Source organism: Myotis yumanensis, unplaced genomic scaffold, assembly GCF_028538775.1.
Source record: "Myotis yumanensis isolate MYYU_CA2020_CCGP unplaced genomic scaffold, mMyoYum1.0.hap1 SCAF_15, whole genome shotgun sequence".
Taxonomy (NCBI): Eukaryota; Metazoa; Chordata; class Mammalia; order Chiroptera; family Vespertilionidae; genus Myotis; species Myotis yumanensis.
Window position 1 is genome coordinate 522,689 of NW_027223766.1, and position 12,554 is coordinate 535,242.

Sequence of the window (12,554 nt, forward strand, 5' to 3'; positions counted from 1 at the left end):
CTGGGGCCAATGATGGAGTTGTTTCTTCTGTTTGGAAATAGGATTTAAAACTCCTGGAAAGATTTTTCGTTAACTTGTATTTTATTCAAGAACTCTGAAAAAGACCTGTTTTGTGCCGAGTCATTTTCGGGATTCATTTTACCGGTTGCTGTTTTCACCTTGACCATAATCACCCGAAAAGCTGTGGGATAAACAAACAAACAAACAAACAAACAAACAAAATAACTCGTTCCCTCCGATAAAACAACAACAACAAAATACCCTCCTCAGAAAAAAAAGGTTGATCCCGCCTTTCCAATTTCTGAGGCTTTGGCAAGCCCAGGTGGCCAGGCCTGGACTTGGTCTCTGGGAGGGGGCCTGACCGTCCATCCACAGAGTGAGCGGGGTTGGGAGTGGGGGTTAGGGGCGGGGGGAGGGGGGGGGGGGAGCAGCGGGCGTGGGCGCGGTGTCGATCATGTGGACAGGCCAGGACGTCATCTTTGGCTGTGGATTACAGAATTTGGGTGGACTGGGGCAGGGGCCGAAGAGCCCGCCCCGCCCTCTGCTGGTCGAGAAGCATCAATGCAAGCCCCCCTCCTGCAAACGCCTGTGGGGAAAGCACAGACAGGTGACTGGACTTCCCCATTTCTGGCTCGACCCGAGGCGGGAAGGACGTGCAGGGGGCGTTGTCTTTGAGAAGGCAGGGACTGAAGGGTGTTCATGGATGGCGACGGACTGTTCAAAGCAAGGAGTGTCCGTGCGTGACTGCGGATGTACACGCACAGACGCACACACAAACTCCCACACCCACACCCACACCCACACACCTATCCCTCCCGCCTCCAATCCCCCCTCCCCCCGCGTCCCCCGACACACACACACACACACACACACACACACACACACACACGGGAGCACAAGATCCCGCTAACAAGATATCTGCCGAGTGAGGCACGCCTAGGAGATTTTCCGTGGCTTTGTTTCCTTTTGGCCTGTCCTGGGTCCACGGGAGCCTGTCTAAGTATGTATTGTCCCCTCTTCCACCGAGAAAAAACGGCGATGCCGTCCCGCAAGGCGTGGAGACAGAGCCCTGCAGGCCTCCTTGGGCACCTGCCCTGTCTCCCAAGTCCTCCCCCAAGCCCCGTGAGTCGCTTGTGCGGGCCAGTGGCGCCCTCTCCTGGTCCTGCAGCGCCAATGCAAGCCTCCTCTCCTCAACTTGAGGCCCAACCGGTGACGTCGGTGCTGGGGGCGGCTGATTGGTGGAGCGGGCAGCTGATTTGGCTCCTCCCACCAGCTCTGGGGCTATAAAAGAACGCAGGGCCTTCTTTGCAGAGCTTCTCAGCCCTAGGCTTGTGGTCGTGGTCGTCGTCCTCGTTCTCCAAGGGAGCTTTCAGGAGAGAGGTCTCGCCAAGACCCGGTCCCGGGACATAGAAGCCGCGAGAGCACCTGGCTAGAGCCTGGCTGGGCTGCTGATCCACTGAACGCTGTCTCGGTGTCATTTCTTCTTCACCGACCCGTCCACACCCTTGGGAACCCCTGGGCCTGGACCCCAACCTCTGGGAGAGCCCCGGCGCCGCGCGGGAAGGAAGTGAAGGACCGGCGTGCCTCCGCACGGGCTCGATCCGAGGCTGATTCGGGGCCCGCCATGGCCGACAAAATCCACATGTCACTGGACGACATCATTCGGCTGGACCGGAGCCAGCGGGACGGCCATGGCCGGGGCCGCGGCCGCGGCCGCGGCGGGGCCGGGGCCGGGGACCGAGGCGGGGACCCAGGCTGGGACCGAGGCCGGGCCGGCTCCCAGGGAGGCCGCGGCGGGGGCAGGGACCGAGGCAGGGCCGGCTCCCAGGGAGGCCCCCGCGGTGGCGGAGCGCAGGCCGCCGCCGCCGCCGCCGCCGCCGCCCCCGCCCCCGAGAGCTGGGGCGGCGGGCCGTTCCGGAACAGGGCGGCCCTCGGCCGAGGCAGGAACCGGCCGGCGCCCTACAGCAGGCCGAGACAGCTTCCCGACCAGTGGCACCACGACCGCTTCCGCAGGGCCTTCGGCAGGGGCGCCGGCCTGATGACCGGGGGGAAGCTGCTGCTGTCCAACCTGGACTTCGGAGTGTCCGACGCGGACATCCAGCAGCTGTTTGCGGAGTTCGGGCCTCTGAAGCACGCCGCTGTCCATTACGACCGCTCTGGCCGCAGCCTGGGAACAGCCCACGTGCACTTTGAGCGCAAGGCAGACGCCCTGGAAGCCAGGAAGCAGTACAACGGCGTCCCTTTGGATGGCCGTCCCCTCCACATCCAGATCCTCACCTCGAAGATAGTCACGCAGCCCAGGCCGGTACCGAGTGTCAACAGAGGCTGGGTGGCTACAAACCGAGGATCTGGAGGCTTCGGCGGCGGCGGCGGCGGCGGCGGCACTCAGGGCCGCTCCCGCGGAGGCAACCTGCGTACAGGCAGGCGCACTGGCCGCCATTCAGAGCCACAGATCTCGGCGGAGGAGTTGGACTCCCAGCTGGACGCTTACAACTCGATGAGGGGCCCCAAGCGGTTGGACGCCAAGCAGGACGCTTACAGCGCGATGAGGGGCACCCAGCAGTTGGACGCCCAAAAGGGCGCTTACAACTCGATGAGGGACACCAAAAGGATGGACGCCCACCTGGGCGCTTACCGTGCCATGAGGGACACCAAAAAGTTGGACGCCCAGAAGCACGCTTACAGCTCCATGAGGGACACCGTGGAGTTGGACTCCCAGCTGGACGCTGACAGCGCGATGAAGGACGCCGAGGACTTGGACGCCCTGCTGGACGATGACGATGCGATGATGGACACCAGCTAAAGCTCCAGCAAGTCAGTGTGCGCCAGGATGGCCGGGGACCTGGGGCCAATGATGGAGTTGTTTCTTCTGTTTGGAAATAGGATTTAAAACTCCTGGAAAGATTTTTCGTTAACTTGTATTTTATTCAAGAACTCTGAAAAAGACCTGTTTTGTGCCGAGTCATTTTCGGGATTCATTTTACCGGTTGCTGTTTTCACCTTGACCATAATCACCCGAAAAGCTGTGGGATAAACAAACAAACAAACAAACAAACAAACAAAATAACTCGTTCCCTCTGATAAAACAACAACAACAAAATACCCTCCTCAGAAAAAAAAGGTTGATCCCGCCTTTCCAATTTCTGAGGCTTTGGCAAGCCCAGGTGGCCAGGCCTGGACTTGGTCTCTGGGAGGGGGCCTGACCGTCCATCCACAGAGTGAGCGGGGTTGGGAGTGGGGGTTAGGGGCGGGGGGGGGTGGGGGGGGGGAGCAGCGGGCGTGGGCGCGGTGTCGATCATGTGGACAGGCCAGGACGTCATCTTTGGCTGTGGATTACAGAATTTGGGTGGACTGGGGCAGGGGCCGAAGAGCCCGCCCCGCCCTCTGCTGGTCGAGAAGCATCAATGCAAGCCCCCCTCCTGCAAACGCCTGTGGGGAAAGCACAGACAGGTGACTGGACTTCCCCATTTCTGGCTCGACCCGAGGCGGGAAGGACGTGCAGGGGGCGTTGTCTTTGAGAAGGCAGGGACTGAAGGGTGTTCATGGATGGCGACGGACCGTTCAAAGCAAGGAGTGTCCGTGCGTGACTGCGGATGTACACGCACAGACGCACACACAAACTCCCACACCCACACCCACACCCACACACCTATCCCTCCCGCCTCCAATCCCCCCTCCCCCCGCGTCCCCCGACACACACACACACACACACACACACACACACACACGGGAGCACAAGATCCCGCTAACAAGATATCTGCCGAGTGAGGCACGCCTAGGAGATTTTCCGTGGCTTTGTTTCCTTTTGGCCTGTCCTGGGTCCACGGGAGCCTGTCTAAGTATGTATTGTCCCCTCTTCCACCGAGAAAAAACGGCGATGCCGTCCCGCAAGGCGTGGAGACAGAGCCCTGCAGGCCTCCTTGGGCACCTGCCCTGTCTCCCAAGTCCTCCCCCAAGCCCCGTGAGTCGCTTGTGCGGGCCAGTGGCGCCCTCTCCTGGTCCTGCAGCGCCAATGCAAGCCTCCTCTCCTCAACTTGAGGCCCAACCGGTGACGTCGGTGCTGGGGGCGGCTGATTGGTCGAGCGGGCAGCTGATTTGGCTCCTCCCACCAGCTCTGGGGCTATAAAAGAACGCAGGGCCTTCTTTGCAGAGCTTCTCAGCCCTAGGCTTGTGGTCGTGGTCGTCGTCCTCGTTCTCCAAGGGAGCTTTCAGGAGAGAGGTCTCGCCAAGACCCGGTCCCGGGACATAGAAGCCGCGAGAGCACCTGGCTAGAGCCTGGCTGGGCTGCTGATCCACTGAACGCTGTCTCGGTGTCATTTCTTCTTCACCGACCCGTCCACACCCTTGGGAACCCCTGGGCCTGGACCCCAACCTCTGGGAGAGCCCCGGCGCCGCGCGGGAAGGAAGTGAAGGACCGGCGTGCCTCCGCACGGGCTCGATCCGAGGCTGATTCGGGGCCCGCCATGGCCGACAAAATCCACATGTCACTGGACGACATCATTCGGCTGGACCGGAGCCAGCGGGACGGCCATGGCCGGGGCCGCGGCCGCGGCCGCGGCGGGGCCGGGGCCGGGGACCGAGGCGGGGACCCAGGCTGGGACCGAGGCCGGGCCGGCTCCCAGGGAGGCCGCGGCGGGGGCAGGGACCGAGGCAGGGCCGGCTCCCAGGGAGGCCCCCGCGGTGGCGGAGCGCAGGCCGCCGCCGCCGCCCCCCGCCGCCCCCGCCCCCGAGAGCTGGGGCGGCGGGCCGTTCCGGAACAGGGCGGCCCTCGGCCGAGGCAGGAACCGGCCGGCGCCCTACAGCAGGCCGAGACAGCTTCCCGACCAGTGGCACCACGACCGCTTCCGCAGGGCCTTCGGCAGGGGCGCCGGCCTGATGACCGGGGGGAAGCTGCTGCTGTCCAACCTGGACTTCGGAGTGTCCGACGCGGACATCCAGCAGCTGTTTGCGGAGTTCGGGCCTCTGAAGCACGCCGCTGTCCATTACGACCGCTCTGGCCGCAGCCTGGGAACAGCCCACGTGCACTTTGAGCGCAAGGCAGACGCCCTGGAAGCCAGGAAGCAGTACAACGGCGTCCCTTTGGATGGCCGTCCCCTCCACATCCAGATCCTCACCTCGAAGATAGTCACGCAGCCCAGGCCGGTACCGAGTGTCAACAGAGGCTGGGTGGCTACAAACCGAGGATCTGGAGGCTTCGGCGGCGGCGGCGGCGGCGGCGGCACTCAGGGCCGCTCCCGCGGAGGCAACCTGCGTACAGGCAGGCGCACTGGCCGCCATTCAGAGCCACAGATCTCGGCGGAGGAGTTGGACTCCCAGCTGGACGCTTACAACTCGATGAGGGGCCCCAAGCGGTTGGACGCCAAGCAGGACGCTTACAGCGCGATGAGGGGCACCCAGCAGTTGGACGCCCAAAAGGGCGCTTACAACTCGATGAGGGACACCAAAAGGATGGACGCCCACCTGGGCGCTTACCGTGCCATGAGGGACACCAAAAAGTTGGACGCCCAGAAGCACGCTTACAGCTCCATGAGGGACACCGTGGAGTTGGACTCCCAGCTGGACGCTGACAGCGCGATGAAGGACGCCGAGGACTTGGACGCCCTGCTGGACGATGACGATGCGATGATGGACACCAGCTAAAGCTCCAGCAAGTCAGTGTGCGCCAGGATGGCCGGGGACCTGGGGCCAATGATGGAGTTGTTTCTTCTGTTTGGAAATAGGATTTAAAACTCCTGGAAAGATTTTTCGTTAACTTGTATTTTATTCAAGAACTCTGAAAAAGACCTGTTTTGTGCCGAGTCATTTTCGGGATTCATTTTACCGGTTGCTGTTTTCACCTTGACCATAATCACCCGAAAAGCTGTGGGATAAACAAACAAACAAACAAACAAACAAACAAACAAAATAACTCGTTCCCTCCGATAAAACAACAACAACAAAATACCCTCCTCAGAAAAAAAAGGTTGATCCCGCCTTTCCAATTTCTGAGGCTTTGGCAAGCCCAGGTGGCCAGGCCTGGACTTGGTCTCTGGGAGGGGGCCTGACCGTCCATCCACAGAGTGAGCGGGGTTGGGAGTGGGGGTTAGGGGCGGGGGGGGTGGGGGGGGGGAGCAGCGGGCGTGGGCGCGGTGTCGATCATGTGGACAGGCCAGGACGTCATCTTTGGCTGTGGATTACAGAATTTGGGTGGACTGGGGCAGGGGCCGAAGAGCCCGCCCCGCCCTCTGCTGGTCGAGAAGCATCAATGCAAGCCCCCCTCCTGCAAACGCCTGTGGGGAAAGCACAGACAGGTGACTGGACTTCCCCATTTCTGGCTCGACCCGAGGCGGGAAGGACGTGCAGGGGGCGTTGTCTTTGAGAAGGCAGGGACTGAAGGGTGTTCATGGATGGCGACGGACCGTTCAAAGCAAGGAGTGTCCGTGCGTGACTGCGGATGTACACGCACAGACGCACACACAAACTCCCACACCCACACCCACACCCACACACCTATCCCTCCCGCCTCCAATCCCCCCTCCCCCCGCGTCCCCCGACACACACACACACACACACACACACACACACACACGGGAGCACAAGATCCCGCTAACAAGATATCTGCCGAGTGAGGCACGCCTAGGAGATTTTCCGTGGCTTTGTTTCCTTTTGGCCTGTCCTGGGTCCACGGGAGCCTGTCTAAGTATGTATTGTCCCCTCTTCCACCGAGAAAAAACGGCGATGCCGTCCCGCAAGGCGTGGAGACAGAGCCCTGCAGGCCTCCTTGGGCACCTGCCCTGTCTCCCAAGTCCTCCCCCAAGCCCCGTGAGTCGCTTGTGCGGGCCAGTGGCGCCCTCTCCTGGTCCTGCAGCGCCAATGCAAGCCTCCTCTCCTCAACTTGAGGCCCAACCGGTGACGTCGGTGCTGGGGGCGGCTGATTGGTGGAGCGGGCAGCTGATTTGGCTCCTCCCACCAGCTCTGGGGCTATAAAAGAACGCAGGGCCTTCTTTGCAGAGCTTCTCAGCCCTAGGCTTGTGGTCGTGGTCGTCGTCCTCGTTCTCCAAGGGAGCTTTCAGGAGAGAGGTCTCGCCAAGACCCGGTCCCGGGACATAGAAGCCGCGAGAGCACCTGGCTAGAGCCTGGCTGGGCTGCTGATCCACTGAACGCTGTCTCGGTGTCATTTCTTCTTCACCGACCCGTCCACACCCTTGGGAACCCCTGGGCCTGGACCCCAACCTCTGGGAGAGCCCCGGCGCCGCGCGGGAAGGAAGTGAAGGACCGGCGTGCCTCCGCACGGGCTCGATCCGAGGCTGATTCGGGGCCCGCCATGGCCGACAAAATCCACATGTCACTGGACGACATCATTCGGCTGGACCGGAGCCAGCGGGACGGCCATGGCCGGGGCCGCGGCCGCGGCCGCGGCGGGGCCGGGGCCGGGGACCGAGGCGGGGACCCAGGCTGGGACCGAGGCCGGGCCGGCTCCCAGGGAGGCCGCGGCGGGGGCAGGGACCGAGGCAGGGCCGGCTCCCAGGGAGGCCCCCGCGGTGGCGGAGCGCAGGCCGCCGCCGCCGCCGCCGCCGCCGCCCCCGCCCCCGAGAGCTGGGGCGGCGGGCCGTTCCGGAACAGGGCGGCCCTCGGCCGAGGCAGGAACCGGCCGGCGCCCTACAGCAGGCCGAGACAGCTTCCCGACCAGTGGCACCACGACCGCTTCCGCAGGGCCTTCGGCAGGGGCGCCGGCCTGATGACCGGGGGGAAGCTGCTGCTGTCCAACCTGGACTTCGGAGTGTCCGACGCGGACATCCAGCAGCTGTTTGCGGAGTTCGGGCCTCTGAAGCACGCCGCTGTCCATTACGACCGCTCTGGCCGCAGCCTGGGAACAGCCCACGTGCACTTTGAGCGCAAGGCAGACGCCCTGGAAGCCAGGAAGCAGTACAACGGCGTCCCTTTGGATGGCCGTCCCCTCCACATCCAGATCCTCACCTCGAAGATAGTCACGCAGCCCAGGCCGGTACCGAGTGTCAACAGAGGCTGGGTGGCTACAAACCGAGGATCTGGAGGCTTCGGCGGCGGCGGCGGCGGCGGCGGCACTCAGGGCCGCTCCCGCGGAGGCAACCTGCGTACAGGCAGGCGCACTGGCCGCCATTCAGAGCCACAGATCTCGGCGGAGGAGTTGGACTCCCAGCTGGACGCTTACAACTCGATGAGGGGCCCCAAGCGGTTGGACGCCAAGCAGGACGCTTACAGCGCGATGAGGGGCACCCAGCAGTTGGACGCCCAAAAGGGCGCTTACAACTCGATGAGGGACACCAAAAGGATGGACGCCCACCTGGGCGCTTACCATGCCATGAGGGACACCAAAAAGTTGGACGCCCAGAAGCACGCTTACAGCTCCATGAGGGACACCGTGGAGTTGGACTCCCAGCTGGACGCTGACAGCGCGATGAAGGACGCCGAGGACTTGGACGCCCTGCTGGACGATGACGATGCGATGATGGACACCAGCTAAAGCTCCAGCAAGTCAGTGTGCGCCAGGATGGCCGGGGACCTGGGGCCAATGATGGAGTTGTTTCTTCTGTTTGGAAATAGGATTTAAAACTCCTGGAAAGATTTTTCGTTAACTTGTATTTTATTCAAGAACTCTGAAAAAGACCTGTTTTGTGCCGAGTCATTTTCGGGATTCATTTTACCGGTTGCTGTTTTCACCTTGACCATAATCACCCGAAAAGCTGTGGGATAAACAAACAAACAAACAAACAAACAAACAAAATAACTCGTTCCCTCCGATAAAACAACAACAACAAAATACCCTCCTCAGAAAAAAAAGGTTGATCCCGCCTTTCCAATTTCTGAGGCTTTGGCAAGCCCAGGTGGCCAGGCCTGGACTTGGTCTCTGGGAGGGGGCCTGACCGTCCATCCACAGAGTGAGCGGGGTTGGGAGTGGGGGTTAGGGGCGGGGGGGGGTGGGGGGGGGGAGCAGCGGGCGTGGGCGCGGTGTCGATCATGTGGACAGGCCAGGACGTCATCTTTGGCTGTGGATTACAGAATTTGGGTGGACTGGGGCAGGGGCCGAAGAGCCCGCCCCGCCCTCTGCTGGTCGAGAAGCATCAATGCAAGCCCCCCTCCTGCAAACGCCTGTGGGGAAAGCACAGACAGGTGACTGGACTTCCCCATTTCTGGCTCGACCCGAGGCGGGAAGGACGTGCAGGGGGCGTTGTCTTTGAGAAGGCAGGGACTGAAGGGTGTTCATGGATGGCGACGGACCGTTCAAAGCAAGGAGTGTCCGTGCGTGACTGCGGATGTACACGCACAGACGCACACACAAACTCCCACACCCACACCCACACCCACACACCTATCCCTCCCGCCTCCAATCCCCCCTCCCCCCGCGTCCCCCGACACACACACACACACACACACACACACACACACACACACACACACGGGAGCACAAGATCCCGCTAACAAGATATCTGCCGAGTGAGGCACGCCTAGGAGATTTTCCGTGGCTTTGTTTCCTTTTGGCCTGTCCTGGGTCCACGGGAGCCTGTCTAAGTATGTATTGTCCCCTCTTCCACCGAGAAAAAACGGCGATGCCGTCCCGCAAGGCGTGGAGACAGAGCCCTGCAGGCCTCCTTGGGCACCTGCCCTGTCTCCCAAGTCCTCCCCCAAGCCCCGTGAGTCGCTTGTGCGGGCCAGTGGCGCCCTCTCCTGGTCCTGCAGCGCCAATGCAAGCCTCCTCTCCTCAACTTGAGGCCCAACCGGTGACGTCGGTGCTGGGGGCGGCTGATTGGTGGAGCGGGCAGCTGATTTGGCTCCTCCCACCAGCTCTGGGGCTATAAAAGAACGCAGGGCCTTCTTTGCAGAGCTTCTCAGCCCTAGGCTTGTGGTCGTGGTCGTCGTCCTCGTTCTCCAAGGGAGCTTTCAGGAGAGAGGTCTCGCCAAGACCCGGTCCCGGGACATAGAAGCCGCGAGAGCACCTGGCTAGAGCCTGGCTGGGCTGCTGATCCACTGAACGCTGTCTCGGTGTCATTTCTTCTTCACCGACCCGTCCACACCCTTGGGAACCCCTGGGCCTGGACCCCAACCTCTGGGAGAGCCCCGGCGCCGCGCGGGAAGGAAGTGAAGGACCGGCGTGCCTCCGCACGGGCTCGATCCGAGGCTGATTCGGGGCCCGCCATGGCCGACAAAATCCACATGTCACTGGACGACATCATTCGGCTGGACCGGAGCCAGCGGGACGGCCATGGCCGGGGCCGCGGCCGCGGCCGCGGCGGGGCCGGGGGCGGGGACCGAGGCGGGGACCCAGGCTGGGACCGAGGCCGGGCCGGCTCCCAGGGAGGCCGCGGCGGGGGCAGGGACCGAGGCAGGGCCGGCTCCCAGGGAGGCCCCCGCGGTGGCGGAGCGCAGGCCGCCGCCGCCGCCGCCGCCGCCCCCGCCCCCGAGAGCTGGGGCGGCGGGCCGTTCCGGAACAGGGCGGCCCTCGGCCGAGGCAGGAACCGGCCGGCGCCCTACAGCAGGCCGAGACAGCTTCCCGACCAGTGGCACCACGACCGCTTCCGCAGGGCCTTCGGCAGGGGCGCCGGCCTGATGACCGGGGGGAAGCTGCTGCTGTCCAACCTGGACTTCGGAGTGTCCGACGCGGACATCCAGCAGCTGTTTGCGGAGTTCGGGCCTCTGAAGCACGCCGCTGTCCATTACGACCGCTCTGGCCGCAGCCTGGGAACAGCCCACGTGCACTTTGAGCGCAAGGCAGACGCCCTGGAAGCCAGGAAGCAGTACAACGGCGTCCCTTTGGATGGCCGTCCCCTCCACATCCAGATCCTCACCTCGAAGATAGTCACGCAGCCCAGGCCGGTACCGAGTGTCAACAGAGGCTGGGTGGCTACAAACCGAGGATCTGGAGGCTTCGGCGGCGGCGGCGGCGGCGGCACTCAGGGCCGCTCCCGCGGAGGCAACCTGCGTACAGGCAGGCGCACTGGCCGCCATTCAGAGCCACAGATCTCGGCGGAGGAGTTGGACTCCCAGCTGGACGCTTACAACTCGATGAGGGGCCCCAAGCGGTTGGACGCCAAGCAGGACGCTTACAGCGCGATGAGGGGCACCCAGCAGTTGGACGCCCAAAAGGGCGCTTACAACTCGATGAGGGACACCAAAAGGATGGACGCCCACCTGGGCGCTTACCGTGCCATGAGGGACACCAAAAAGTTGGACGCCCAGAAGCACGCTTACAGCTCCATGAGGGACACCGTGGAGTTGGACTCCCAGCTGGACGCTGACAGCGCGATGAAGGACGCCGAGGACTTGGACGCCCTGCTGGACGATGACGATGCGATGATGGACACCAGCTAAAGCTCCAGCAAGTCAGTGTGCGCCAGGATGGCCGGGGACCTGGGGCCAATGATGGAGTTGTTTCTTCTGTTTGGAAATAGGATTTAAAACTCCTGGAAAGATTTTTCGTTAACTTGTATTTTATTCAAGAACTCTGAAAAAGACCTGTTTTGTGCCGAGTCATTTTCGGGATTCATTTTACCGGTTGCTGTTTTCACCTTGACCATAATCACCCGAAAAGCTGTGGGATAAACAAACAAACAAACAAACAAACAAACAAACAAAATAACTCGTTCCCTCCGATAAAACAACAACAACAAAATACCCTCCTCAGAAAAAAAAGGTTGATCCCGCCTTTCCAATTTCTGAGGCTTTGGCAAGCCCAGGTGGCCAGGCCTGGACTTGGTCTCTGGGAGGGGGCCTGACCGTCCATCCACAGAGTGAGCGGGGTTGGGAGTGGGGGTTAGGGGCGGGGGGGGGTGGGGGGGGGAGCAGCGGGCGTGGGCGCGGTGTCGATCATGTGGACAGGCCAGGACGTCATCTTTGGCTGTGGATTACAGAATTTGGGTGGACTGGGGCAGGGGCCGAAGAGCCCGCCCCGCCCTCTGCTGGTCGAGAAGCATCAATGCAAGCCCCCCTCCTGCAAACGCCTGTGGGGAAAGCACAGACAGGTGACTGGACTTCCCCATTTCTGGCTCGACCCGAGGCGGGAAGGACGTGCAGGGGGCGTTGTCTTTGAGAAGGCAGGGACTGAAGGGTGTTCATGGATGGCGACGGACCGTTCAAAGCAAGGAGTGTCCGTGCGTGACTGCGGATGTACACGCACAGACGCACACACAAACTCCCACACCCACACCCACACCCACACACCTATCCCTCCCGCCTCCAATCCCCCCTCCCCCCGCGTCCCCCGACACACACACACACACACACACACACACACACACACGGGAGCACAAGATCCCGCTAACAAGATATCTGCCGAGTGAGGCACGCCTAGGAGATTTTCCGTGGCTTTGTTTCCTTTTGGCCTGTCCTGGGTCCACGGGAGCCTGTCTAAGTATGTATTGTCCCCTCTTCCACCGAGAAAAAACGGCGATGCCGTCCCGCAAGGCGTGGAGACAGAGCCCTGCAGGCCTCCTTGGGCACCTGCCCTGTCTCCCAAGTCCTCCCCCAAGCCCCGTGAGTCGCTTGTGCGGGCCAGTGGCGCCCTCTCCTGGTCCTGCAGCGCCAATGCAAGCCTCCTCTCC

General features: G+C 62.4%; 4 pseudogenes; all 4 read left to right on the forward strand.

Moving 5' to 3' along the window:
* The first annotated feature begins 1,615 nt into the window (after positions 1-1,615).
* Positions 1,616-2,491, forward strand: LOC138993539 (THO complex subunit 4 pseudogene; annotated as a pseudogene).
* Positions 2,492-4,463: 1,972 nt separating this feature from the next.
* On the forward strand, positions 4,464-5,328 carry LOC138993257 (THO complex subunit 4 pseudogene; annotated as a pseudogene).
* Positions 5,329-7,303: 1,975 nt separating this feature from the next.
* On the forward strand, positions 7,304-8,170 carry LOC138993259 (THO complex subunit 4 pseudogene; annotated as a pseudogene).
* Positions 8,171-10,152: 1,982 nt separating this feature from the next.
* Positions 10,153-11,013, forward strand: LOC138993375 (THO complex subunit 4 pseudogene; annotated as a pseudogene).
* Positions 11,014-12,554: the final 1,541 nt, after the last annotated feature.